We start from the raw sequence: 12867 nt of genomic DNA on the forward strand, positions 1-12867 counted from the left end.
TTGGGGTTTCCCCGCACATCAAATCCTGCCGACAACGTACAGTTTTGGGGGCACTCTTGGTGTCAAGACATCACTGATGGTGGCGATCCATGGGAAGTCATCAGACCAAAAACGTGTCAGGGGATTCATGGGAATTCATGTGAGATCCCAGCACCCTGGAATAGACTTTCCCAGGGGAAGTCATCAGACCAAAAACATGTCAGGGGATTCATGGGAATTCATGTGAGATCACCCAAAACCGTGAGCTGCAATACCACTCACAAGTTCAAATCCTGGCCTTTGCTGAAAGGACCTTCTCACATGAACTCTGACTCTCATGAGCACTGACTTCTTCTTGAAGGGCTCAGCTGTGTTGTACAATCTGACAGTCCTTTGCTGCCACATCATTCCAGTCGAAGACAATGGACATGACCAGGAAAATGTCAGCTGTGGGATTTCAAGCAGTGCCTTCTGAGAGAAAAGAGTCTTAATCTGGCGCTGAAGACCAATCATCCACACAACCTAAAGTGGTGCCCTGATCAGGAAAAAAACTGTTCGCTGACAACAGCGGACACTCAAAAGGAGCCGGACAAAGCAACACACTCCTCAGCCTCCCTGGGAAAGTCTATTCCAGGGTGCTGGAGAGAAGGGTACAACAGTTGGTCGAACCTCTGCTACAAGAGGTCCAATGTGGTTTTTGTCCTGGTCGCGGAACACTAGACCAGCTCTGTTACAAGTTGTTGTGGATGAGTGGTTAAGGCGATGAACTAATCCATTGGGGTTTCCCCGTGCATCAAATACTGCCGACAACGTACAGTTTTGGGGGCACTCTTGGTGTCAAGACATCACTGATGGTGGCGATCCATGGGAAGTCATCAGACCAAAAACATGTCAGGGAATCAATTAAATCCTTTTCAGTCATGGTGTAAGGACGCCTGTTACAATAGAGATCTAGGTGAAATTGCCTGCACTGGAAAAAGCAGAGAACCACCTTTGCAGCTGAAATAGCTCAGTTGGGAGAGTGTTAGACTGAAGATATAAAGGTCCCTGGTTCAATCCCGGGTTTCAGCACAGTCCCTCTTTACATCCTGACTTGGCAAATAGTCTGAGAAGGCCTTTGCTGAAAGGACCTTCTCACATGAACTCCGACTTTCATGAGCACTGACTTCTTTTTGAAGGGCTCAGCTGTGTTGTACAATCTGACAGTCCTTTGCTGCCACATCATTCCCATCGAGGACAATGGACATGACCAGGAAAATGCCAGCTGTGGGATTTCAAGCAGTGCCTTCTGAGAGAAAAGAGTCTTAATCTGGCGCTGAAGACCAATCATCCACACAACCTAAAGTGGTGCCCTGTTCAGGAAAATACTGTGACCTTGTGAGGTTCGCTGACAATGGAGGACACTCAAAAGGAGCTGGACAAAGCAACACACTCCTCAGCCTCCCTGGGAAAGTCTATTCCAGGGTGCTGGAGAGAAGGGTACAACTGTTGGTCGAACCTCTGCTACAAGAGGTCCAATGTGGTTTTTGTCCTGGTCGCGGAACACTAGACCAGCTCTGTTACAAGTTGTTGTGGATGAGTGGTTAAGGCGATGAACTAATCCATTGGGGTTTCCCCGTGCATCAAATACTGCCGACAACGTACAGTTTTGGGGGCACTCTTGGTGTCAAGACATCACTGATGGTGGCGATCCATGGGAAGTCATCAGACCAAAAACATGTCAGGGAATCCATTAAATCCTTTTCAGTCATGGTGTAAGGACGCCTGTTACAATAGAGCTCTAGGTGAAATTGCCTGCACTAGAAAAAGCAGAGAACCACCTTCGCAGCTGAAATAGCTCAGTTGGGAGAGCGTTAGACTGAAGATCTAAAGGTCCCTGGTTCAATTCCGGGTTTCAGCACAGTCCCTCTTTACATCCTGACTTGGCAAATAGTCTGAGAAGGCCTTTGCTGAAAGGACCTTCTCACATGAACTCCGACTTTCATGAGCACTGACTTCTTTTTGAAGGGCTCAGCTGTGTTGTACAATCTGACAGTCCTTTGCTGCCACATCATTCCCATCGAGGACAATGGACATGACCAGGAAAATGCCAGCTGTGGGATTTCAAGAAGTGCCTTCTGAGAGAAAAGAGTCTTAATCTGGCGCTGAAGACCAATCATCCACACAACCTAAAGTGGTGCCCTGTTCAGGAAAAAACTGTGACCTTGTGAGGTTCGCTGACAATGGAGGACACTCAAAAGGAGCTGGACAAAGCAACACACTCATCAGCCTCCCTGGGAAAGTCTATTCCAGGGTGCTGGAGAGAAGGGTACAACTGTTGGTCGAACCTCTGCTACAAGAGGTCCAATGTGGTTTTTGTCCTGGTCGCGGAACACTAGACCAGCTCTGTTACAAGTTGCTGTGGATGAGTGGTTAAGGCGATGAACTAATCCATTGGGGTTTCCCCGTGCATCAAATACTGCCGACAACGTACAGTTTTGGGGGCACTCTTGGTGTCAAGACATCACTGATGGTGGCGATCCATGGGAAGTCATCAGACCAAAAACATGTCAGGGAATCAATTAAATCCTTTTCAGTCATGGTATAAGGACGCCTGTTACAATAGAGATCTAGGTGAAATTGCCTGCACTCGAAAAAGGAGAGAACCACCTTCGCAGCTGAAATAGCTCAGTTGGGAGAGCGTTAGACTGAAGATCTAAAGGTCCCTGGTTCAATCCCGGGTTTCAGCACAGTCCCTCTTTACGTCCTGACTTGGCTAATAGTCTGAGAAGGCCTTTGCTGAAAGGACCTTCTCACATGAACTCCGACTTTCATGAGCACTGACTTCTTTTTGAAGGGCTCAGCTGTGTTGTACAATCTGACAGTCCTTTGCTGCCACATCGAGGACAATGGACATGACCAGGAAAACGTGTCAGGGGATTCATGGGAATTCATGTGAGATCCCCCAAAACCGTGAGCTGCAATACCACTCACAAGTTGTCAAGTCTCATGGTTGCTCATAAAATTGGCAAACACTTTCTATTGCATTTCGACTGATATACAACGGCAGAATCTGTGAGGTTCTGCATCTGTGACAATTTGTTGTGGCCGAGTGGTTAGGAAATTGCCTGGATCTTCATGGTTGCTGACTGAAGGTCCCTTGCATTTCAACTGAAAAATAACGGTATAATCGGTACGGCTCTTTGCAAGTTGTTGTGGCCGAGTGGTTAAGGCGGTGGACTAGAAATCCATTGGGGGTTCCCCGCGCAGGTTCAAATCCTGCCGACAACGTGCAGTTTTGGGGCCACTCGTGGTGCCAAGACTTCACTGACGGTGGCGATCCATGGCAAATCCTCAGAGCAAAAACATGTCAGGGAATCAATTAAATCCTTTTCAGTCATGGTGTAAGGACACCTGTTACAATAGAGATGGAAAAAGCAGAGAACCACCTTCGCAGCTGAAATAGCTCAGTTGGGAGAGCATTAGACTGAAGATCTAAAGGTCCCGGGTTTCAGCACAGTCCCTCTTTACGTCCTGACTTGGCAAATAGTTTGAGAAGGCCTTTGCTGAAAGGACTCGATGAACTAATCCATTGGGGTTTCCCCGCACATCAAATCCTGCCGACAACGTACAGTTTTGGGGGCACTCTTGGTGTCAAGACATCACTGATGGTGGCGATCCATGGGAAGTCATCAGACCAAAAACGTGTCAGGGGATTCATGGGAATTCATGTGAGATCCCAGCACCCTGGAATAGACTTTCCCAGGGGAAGTCATCAGACCAAAAACATGTCAGGGGATTCATGGGAATTCATGTGAGATCACCCAAAACCGTGAGCTGCAATACCACTCACAAGTTCAAATCCTGGCCTTTGCTGAAAGGACCTTCTCACATGAACTCTGACTCTCATGAGCACTGACTTCTTCTTGAAGGGCTCAGCTGTGTTGTACAATCTGACAGTCCTTTGCTGCCACATCATTCCAGTCGAAGACAATGGACATGACCAGGAAAATGTCAGCTGTGGGATTTCAAGCAGTGCCTTCTGAGAGAAAAGAGTCTTAATCTGGCGCTGAAGACCAATCATCCACACAACCTAAAGTGGTGCCCTGATCAGGAAAAAAACTGTTCGCTGACAACAGCGGACACTCAAAAGGAGCCGGACAAAGCAACACACTCCTCAGCCTCCCTGGGAAAGTCTATTCCAGGGTGCTGGAGAGAAGGGTACAACAGTGGTTAAGGCGATGAACTAATCCATTGGGGTTTCCCCGTGCATCAAATACTGCCGACAACGTACAGTTTTGGGGGCACTCTTGGTGTCAAGACATCACTGATGGTGGCGATCCATGGGAAGTCATCAGACCAAAAACATGTCAGGGAATCAATTAAATCCTTTTCAGTCATGGTGTAAGGACGCCTGTTACAATAGAGATCTAGGTGAAATTGCCTGCACTGGAAAAAGCAGAGAACCACCTTTGCAGCTGAAATAGCTCAGTTGGGAGAGTGTTAGACTGAAGATATAAAGGTCCCTGGTTCAATCCCGGGTTTCAGCACAGTCCCTCTTTACATCCTGACTTGGCAAATAGTCTGAGAAGGCCTTTGCTGAAAGGACCTTCTCACATGAACTCCGACTTTCATGAGCACTGACTTCTTTTTGAAGGGCTCAGCTGTGTTGTACAATCTGACAGTCCTTTGCTGCCACATCATTCCCATCGAGGACAATGGACATGACCAGGAAAATGCCAGCTGTGGGATTTCAAGCAGTGCCTTCTGAGAGAAAAGAGTCTTAATCTGGCGCTGAAGACCAATCATCCACACAACCTAAAGTGGTGCCCTGTTCAGGAAAATACTGTGACCTTGTGAGGTTCGCTGACAATGGAGGACACTCAAAAGGAGCTGGACAAAGCAACACACTCCTCAGCCTCCCTGGGAAAGTCTATTCCAGGGTGCTGGAGAGAAGGGTACAACTGTTGGTCGAACCTCTGCTACAAGAGGTCCAATGTGGTTTTTGTCCTGGTCGCGGAACACTAGACCAGCTCTGTTACAAGTTGCTGTGGATGAGTGGTTAAGGCGATGAACTAATCCATTGGGGTTTCCCCGTGCATCAAATACTGCCGACAACGTACAGTTTTGGGGGCACTCTTGGTGTCAAGACATCACTGATGGTGGCGATCCATGGGAAGTCATCAGACCAAAAACATGTCAGGGAATCAATTAAATCCTTTTCAGTCATGGTATAAGGACGCCTGTTACAATAGAGATCTAGGTGAAATTGCCTGCACTCGAAAAAGGAGAGAAACACCTTCGCAGCTGAAATAGCTCAGTTGGGAGAGCGTTAGACTGAAGATCTAAAGGTCCCTGGTTCAATCCCGGGTTTCAGCACAGTCCCTCTTTACGTCCTGACTTGGCTAATAGTCTGAGAAGGCCTTTGCTGAAAGGACCTTCTCACATGAACTCCGACTTTCATGAGCACTGACTTCTTTTTGAAGGGCTCAGCTGTGTTGTACAATCTGACAGTCCTTTGCTGCCACATCGAGGACAATGGACATGACCAGGAAAATGCCAGCTGTGGGATTTCAAGCAGTGCCTTCTGAGAGAAAAGAGTCTTAATCTGGCGCTGAAGACCAATCATCCACACAACCTAAAGTGGTGCCCTGTTCAGGAAAAAACTGTGACCTTGTGAGGTTCGCTGACAATGGAGGACACTCAAAAGGAGCTGGACAAAGCAACACACTCCTCAGCCTCCCTGGGAAAGTCTATTCCAGGGTGCTGGAGAGAAGGGTACAACTGTTGGTCGAACCTCTGCTACAAGAGGTCCAATGTGTTTTTTGTCCTGGTCGCGGAACACTAGACCAGTTCTGTGACAAGTTGTTGTGGCTGAGTGGTTAAGGCGATGAACTAATCCATTGGGGTTTCCCCGTGCATCAAATCCTGCCGACAACATACAGTTTTGGGGGCACTCTTGGTGTCAAGACATCACTGATGGTGGCGATGCATGGGGAGTCATCAGACCGAAAACGTGTCAGGGGATTCATGGGAATTCATGTGAGATCCCCCAAAACCGTGAGCTGCAATACCACTCACAAGTTGTCAAGTCTCATGGTTGCTCATAAAATTGGCAAACACTTTCTATTGCATTTCGACTGATATACAACGGCAGAATCTGTGAGGTTCTGCATCTGTGACAATTTGTTGTGGCCGAGTGGTTAGGAAATTGCCTGGATCTTCATGGTTGTTGACTGAAGGTCCCTTGCATTTCAACTGAAAAATAACGGTATAATCGGTACGGTTCTTTGCAAGTTGTTGTGGCCGAGTGGTTAAGGCGGTGGACTAGAAATCCATTGGGGGTTCCCCGCGCAGGTTCAAATCCTGCCGACAACGTGCAGTTTTGGGGCCACTCGTGGTGCCAAGACTTCACTGACGGTGGCGATCCATGGCAAATCCTCAGACCAAAAACATGTCAGGGAATCAATTAAATCCTTTTCAGTCATGGTGTAAGGACACCTGTTACAATAGAGATGGAAAAAGCAGAGAACCACCTTCGCAGCTGAAATAGCTCAGTTGGGAGAGCATTAGACTGAAGATCTAAAGGTCCCGGGTTTCAGCACAGTCCCTCTTTACGTCCTGACTTGGCAAATAGTTTGAGAAGGCCTTTGCTGAAAGGACTCGATGAACTAATCCATTGGGGTTTCCCCGCACATCAAATCCTGCCGACAACGTACAGTTTTGGGGGCACTCTTGGTGTCAAGACATCACTGATGGTGGCGATCCATGGGAAGTCATCAGACCAAAAACGTGTCAGGGGATTCATGGGAATTCATGTGAGATCCCAGCACCCTGGAATAGATTTTCCCAGGGGAAGTCATCAGACCAAAAACATGTCAGGGGATTCATGGGAATTCATGTGAGATCACCCAAAACCGTGAGCTGCAATACCACTCACAAGTTCAAATCCTGGCCTTTGCTGAAAGGACCTTCTCACATGAACTCTGACTCTCATGAGCACTGACTTCTTCTTGAAGGGCTCAGCTGTGTTGTACAATCTGACAGTCCTTTGCTGCCACATCATTCCAGTCGAAGACAATGGACATGACCAGGAAAATGCCAGCTGTGGGATTTCAAGCAGTGCCTTCTGAGAGAAAAGAGTCTTAATCTGGCGCTGAAGACCAATCATCCACACAACCTAAAGTGGTGCCCTGATCAGGAAAAAAACTGTTCGCTGACAACAGCGGACACTCAAAAGGAGCCGGACAAAGCAACACACTCCTCAGCCTCCCTGGGAAAGTCTATTCCAGGGTGCTGGAGAGAAGGGTACAACAGTTGGTCGAACCTCTGCTACAAGAGGTCCAATGTGGTTTTTGTCCTGGTCGCGGAACACTAGACCAGCTCTGTTACAAGTTGTTGTGGATGAGTGGTTAAGGCGATGAACTAATCCATTGGGGTTTCCCCGTGCATCAAATACTGCCGACAACGTACAGTTTTGGGGGCACTCTTGGTGTCAAGACATCACTGATGGTGGCGATCCATGGGAAGTCATCAGACCAAAAACATGTCAGGGAATCAATTAAATCCTTTTCAGTCATGGTGTAAGGACGCCTGTTACAATAGAGATCTAGGTGAAATTGCCTGCACTGGAAAAAGCAGAGAACCACCTTTGCAGCTGAAATAGCTCAGTTGGGAGAGTGTTAGACTGAAGATCTAAAGGTCCCTGGTTCAATCCCGGGTTTCAGCACAGTCCCTCTTTACATCCTGACTTGGCTAATAGTCACATGAACTCCGACTTTCATGAGCACTGACTTCTTTTTGAAGGGCTCAGCTGTGTTGTACAATCTGACAGTCCTTTGCTGCCACATCATTCCAGTCGAAGACAATGGACATGACCAGGAAAATGCCAGCTGTGGGATTTCAAGCAGTGCCTTCTGAGAGAAAAGAGTCTTAATCTGGCGCTGAAGACCAATCATCCACACAACCTAAAGTGGTGCCCTGATCAGGAAAAAAACTGTGACCTTGTGAGGTTCGCTGACAACAGCGGACACTCAAAAGGAGCCGGACAAAGCAACACACTCCTCAGCCTCCCTGGGAAAGTCTATTCCAGGGTGCTGGAGAGAAGGGTACAGCAGTTGGTCGAACCTCTGCTACAAGAGGTCCAATGTGGTTTTTGTCCTGGTCGCGGAACACTAGACCAGCTCTGTTACAAGTTGTTGTGGATGAGTGGTTAAGGCGATGAACTAATCCATTGGGGTTTCCCCGTGCATCAAATACTGCCGACAACGTACAGTTTTGGGGGCACTCTTGGTGTCAAGACATCACTGATGGTGGCGATCCATGGGAAGTCATCAGACCAAAAACATGTCAGGGAATCCATTAAATCCTTTTCAGTCATGGTGTAAGGACGCCTGTTACAATAGAGCTCTAGGTGAAATTGCCTGCACTAGAAAAAGCAGAGAACCACCTTCGCAGCTGAAATAGCTCAGTTGGGAGAGCGTTAGACTGAAGATCTAAAGGTCCCTGGTTCAATTCCGGGTTTCAGCACAGTCCCTCTTTACATCCTGACTTGGCAAATAGTCTGAGAAGGCCTTTGCTGAAAGGACCTTCTCACATGAACTCCGACTTTCATGAGCACTGACTTCTTTTTGAAGGGCTCAGCTGTGTTGTACAATCTGACAGTCCTTTGCTGCCACATCATTCCCATCGAGGACAATGGACATGACCAGGAAAATGCCAGCTGTGGGATTTCAAGCAGTGCCTTCTGAGAGAAAAGAGTCTTAATCTGGCGCTGAAGACCAATCATCCACACAACCTAAAGTGGTGCCCTGTTCAGGAAAATACTGTGACCTTGTGAGGTTCGCTGACAATGGAGGACACTCAAAAGGAGCTGGACAAAGCAACACACTCCTCAGCCTCCCTGGGAAAGTCTATTCCAGGGTGCTGGAGAGAAGGGTACAACTGTTGGTCGAACCTCTGCTACAAGAGGTCCAATGTGGTTTTTGTCCTGGTCGCGGAACACTAGACCAGCTCTGTTACAAGTTGCTGTGGATGAGTGGTTAAGGCGATGAACTAATCCATTGGGGTTTCCCCGTGCATCAAATACTGCCGACAACGTACAGTTTTGGGGGCACTCTTGGTGTCAAGACATCACTGATGGTGGCGATCCATGGGAAGTCATCAGACCAAAAACATGTCAGGGAATCAATTAAATCCTTTTCAGTCATGGTATAAGGACGCCTGTTACAATAGAGATCTAGGTGAAATTGCCTGCACTCGAAAAAGGAGAGAACCACCTTCGCAGCTGAAATAGCTCAGTTGGGAGAGCGTTAGACTGAAGATCTAAAGGTCCCTGGTTCAATCCCGGGTTTCAGCACAGTCCCTCTTTACGTCCTGACTTGGCTAATAGTCTGAGAAGGCCTTTGCTGAAAGGACCTTCTCACATGAACTCCGACTTTCATGAGCACTGACTTCTTTTTGAAGGGCTCAGCTGTGTTGTACAATCTGACAGTCCTTTGCTGCCACATCGAGGACAATGGACATGACCAGGAAAATGCCAGCTGTGGGATTTCAAGCAGTGCCTTCTGAGAGAAAAGAGTCTTAATCTGGCGCTGAAGACCAATCATCCACACAACCTAAAGTGGTGCCCTGTTCAGGAAAAAACTGTGACCTTGTGAGGTTCGCTGACAATGGAGGACACTCAAAAGGAGCTGGACAAAGCAACACACTCCTCAGCCTCCCTGGGAAAGTCTATTCCAGGGTGCTGGAGAGAAGGGTACAACTGTTGGTCGAACCTCTGCTACAAGAGGTCCAATGTGGTTTTTGTCCTGGTCGCGGAACACTAGACCAGTTCTGTGACAAGTTGTTGTGGCTGAGTGGTTAAGGCGATGAACTAATCCATTGGGGTTTCCCCGTGCATCAAATCCTGCCGACAACATACAGTTTTGGGGGCACTCTTGGTGTCAAGACATCACTGATGGTGGCGATGCATGGGGAGTCATCAGACCGAAAACGTGTCAGGGGATTCATGGGAATTCATGTGAGATCCCCCAAAACCGTGAGCTGCAATACCACTCACAAGTTGTCAAGTCTCATGGTTGCTCATAAAATTGGCAAACACTTTCTATTGCATTTCGACTGATATACAACGGCAGAATCTGTGAGGTTCTGCATCTGTGACAATTTGTTGTGGCCGAGTGGTTAGGAAATTGCCTGGATCTTCATGGTTGCTGACTGAAGGTCCCTTGCATTTCAACTGAAAAATAACGGTATAATCGGTACGGTTCTTTGCAAGTTGTTGTGGCCGAGTGGTTAAGGCGGTGGACTAGAAATCCATTGGGGGTTCCCCGCGCAGGTTCAAATCCTGCCGACAACGTGCAGTTTTGGGGCCACTCGTGGTGCCAAGACTTCACTGACGGTGGCGATCCATGGCAAATCCTCAGACCAAAAACATGTCAGGGAATCAATTAAATCCTTTTCAGTCATGGTGTAAGGACACCTGTTACAATAGAGATGGAAAAAGCAGAGAACCACCTTCGCAGCTGAAATAGCTCAGTTGGGAGAGCATTAGACTGAAGATCTAAAGGTCCCGGGTTTCAGCACAGTCCCTCTTTACGTCCTGACTTGGCAAATAGTTTGAGAAGGCCTTTGCTGAAAGGACTCGATGAACTAATCCATTGGGGTTTCCCCGCACATCAAATCCTGCCGACAACGTACAGTTTTGGGGGCACTCTTGGTGTCAAGACATCACTGATGGTGGCGATCCATGGGAAGTCATCAGACCAAAAACGTGTCAGGGGATTCATGGGAATTCATGTGAGATCCCAGCACCCTGGAATAGACTTTCCCAGGGGAAGTCATCAGACCAAAAACATGTCAGGGGATTCATGGGAATTCATGTGAGATCACCCAAAACCGTGAGCTGCAATACCACTCACAAGTTCAAATCCTGGCCTTTGCTGAAAGGACCTTCTCACATGAACTCTGACTCTCATGAGCACTGACTTCTTCTTGAAGGGCTCAGCTGTGTTGTACAATCTGACAGTCCTTTGCTGCCACATCATTCCAGTCGAAGACAATGGACATGACCAGGAAAATGCCAGCTGTGGGATTTCAAGCAGTGCCTTCTGAGAGAAAAGAGTCTTAATCTGGCGCTGAAGACCAATCATCCACACAACCTAAAGTGGTGCCCTGATCAGGAAAAAAACTGTTCGCTGACAACAGCGGACACTCAAAAGGAGCCGGACAAAGCAACACACTCCTCAGCCTCCCTGGGAAAGTCTATTCCAGGGTGCTGGAGAGAAGGGTACAACAGTTGGTCGAACCTCTGCTACAAGAGGTCCAATGTGGTTTTTGTCCTGGTCGCGGAACACTAGACCAGCTCTGTTACAAGTTGTTGTGGATGAGTGGTTAAGGCGATGAACTAATCCATTGGGGTTTCCCCGTGCATCAAATACTGCCGACAACGTACAGTTTTGGGGGCACTCTTGGTGTCAAGACATCACTGATGGTGGCGATCCATGGGAAGTCATCAGACCAAAAACATGTCAGGGAATCAATTAAATCCTTTTCAGTCATGGTGTAAGGACGCCTGTTACAATAGAGATCTAGGTGAAATTGCCTGCACTGGAAAAAGCAGAGAACCACCTTTGCAGCTGAAATAGCTCAGTTGGGAGAGTGTTAGACTGAAGATCTAAAGGTCCCTGGTTCAATCCCGGGTTTCAGCACAGTCCCTCTTTACATCCTGACTTGGCTAATAGTCACATGAACTCCGACTTTCATGAGCACTGACTTCTTTTTGAAGGGCTCAGCTGTGTTGTACAATCTGACAGTCCTTTGCTGCCACATCATTCCAGTCGAAGACAATGGACATGACCAGGAAAATGCCAGCTGTGGGATTTCAAGCAGTGCCTTCTGAGAGAAAAGAGTCTTAATCTGGCGCTGAAGACCAATCATCCACACAACCTAAAGTGGTGCCCTGATCAGGAAAAAAACTGTGACCTTGTGAGGTTCGCTGACAACAGCGGACACTCAAAAGGAGCCGGACAAAGCAACACACTCCTCAGCCTCCCTGGGAAAGTCTATTCCAGGGTGCTGGAGAGAAGGGTACAGCAGTTGGTCGAACCTCTGCTACAAGAGGTCCAATGTGGTTTTTGTCCTGGTCGCGGAACACTAGACCAGCTCTGTTACAAGTTGTTGTGGATGAGTGGTTAAGGCGATGAACTAATCCATTGGGGTTTCCCCGTGCATCAAATACTGCCGACAACGTACAGTTTTGGGGGCACTCTTGGTGTCAAGACATCACTGATGGTGGCGATCCATGGGAAGTCATCAGACCAAAAACATGTCAGGGAATCCATTAAATCCTTTTCAGTCATGGTGTAAGGACGCCTGTTACAATAGAGCTCTAGGTGAAATTGCCTGCACTAGAAAAAGCAGAGAACCACCTTCGCAGCTGAAATAGCTCAGTTGGGAGAGCGTTAGACTGAAGATCTAAAGGTCCCTGGTTCAATTCCGGGTTTCAGCACAGTCCCTCTTTACATCCTGACTTGGCAAATAGTCTGAGAAGGCCTTTGCTGAAAGGACCTTCTCACATGAACTCCGACTTTCATGAGCACTGACTTCTTTTTGAAGGGCTCAGCTGTGTTGTACAATCTGACAGTCCTTTGCTGCCACATCATTCCCATCGAGGACAATGGACATGACCAGGAAAATGCCAGCTGTGGGATTTCAAGAAGTGCCTTCTGAGAGAAAAGAGTCTTAATCTGGCGCTGAAGACCAATCATCCACACAACCTAAAGTGGTGCCCTGTTCAGGAAAAAACTGTGACCTTGTGAGGTTCGCTGACAATGGAGGACACTCAAAAGGAGCTGGACAAAGCAACACACTCATCAGCCTCCCTGGGAAAGTCTATTCCAGGGTGCTGGA

At 47.9% G+C, this 12867-nt stretch overlaps 9 non-coding genes across 9 annotated transcripts; all 9 read left to right on the forward strand.

Moving 5' to 3' along the window:
- Nucleotides 1-1806: 1806 nt before the first annotated feature.
- trnaf-gaa (transfer RNA phenylalanine (anticodon GAA)) lies at nt 1807-1879 on the forward strand. The gene has a single exon. It is a non-coding gene; the product is annotated as a tRNA-Phe (tRNA).
- A 756-nt stretch (nt 1880-2635) lies between these two features.
- trnaf-gaa (transfer RNA phenylalanine (anticodon GAA)) lies at nt 2636-2708 on the forward strand. Its single transcript has one exon. It is a non-coding gene; the product is annotated as a tRNA-Phe (tRNA).
- A 459-nt stretch (nt 2709-3167) lies between these two features.
- Nucleotides 3168-3249, forward strand: trnas-aga (transfer RNA serine (anticodon AGA)). Its single transcript has one exon. It is a non-coding gene; the product is annotated as a tRNA-Ser (tRNA).
- Nucleotides 3250-5264: 2015 nt separating this feature from the next.
- Nucleotides 5265-5337, forward strand: trnaf-gaa (transfer RNA phenylalanine (anticodon GAA)). Its single transcript has one exon. It is a non-coding gene; the product is annotated as a tRNA-Phe (tRNA).
- A 917-nt stretch (nt 5338-6254) lies between these two features.
- Nucleotides 6255-6336, forward strand: trnas-aga (transfer RNA serine (anticodon AGA)). Its single transcript has one exon. It is a non-coding gene; the product is annotated as a tRNA-Ser (tRNA).
- Nucleotides 6337-8414: 2078 nt separating this feature from the next.
- Nucleotides 8415-8487, forward strand: trnaf-gaa (transfer RNA phenylalanine (anticodon GAA)). The gene has a single exon. It is a non-coding gene; the product is annotated as a tRNA-Phe (tRNA).
- Nucleotides 8488-9243: 756 nt separating this feature from the next.
- trnaf-gaa (transfer RNA phenylalanine (anticodon GAA)) lies at nt 9244-9316 on the forward strand. Its single transcript has one exon. It is a non-coding gene; the product is annotated as a tRNA-Phe (tRNA).
- A 917-nt stretch (nt 9317-10233) lies between these two features.
- On the forward strand, nt 10234-10315 carry trnas-aga (transfer RNA serine (anticodon AGA)). The gene has a single exon. It is a non-coding gene; the product is annotated as a tRNA-Ser (tRNA).
- A 2078-nt stretch (nt 10316-12393) lies between these two features.
- Nucleotides 12394-12466, forward strand: trnaf-gaa (transfer RNA phenylalanine (anticodon GAA)). Its single transcript has one exon. It is a non-coding gene; the product is annotated as a tRNA-Phe (tRNA).
- Nucleotides 12467-12867: the final 401 nt, after the last annotated feature.

This window comes from Doryrhamphus excisus, linkage group LG11, assembly GCF_037039965.1.
Source record: "Doryrhamphus excisus strain RoL-2023G ecotype Guam linkage group LG11, RoL_Dexc_Guam_v1.1, whole genome shotgun sequence".
Classification (NCBI taxonomy): Eukaryota; Metazoa; Chordata; class Actinopteri; order Syngnathiformes; family Syngnathidae; genus Doryrhamphus; species Doryrhamphus excisus.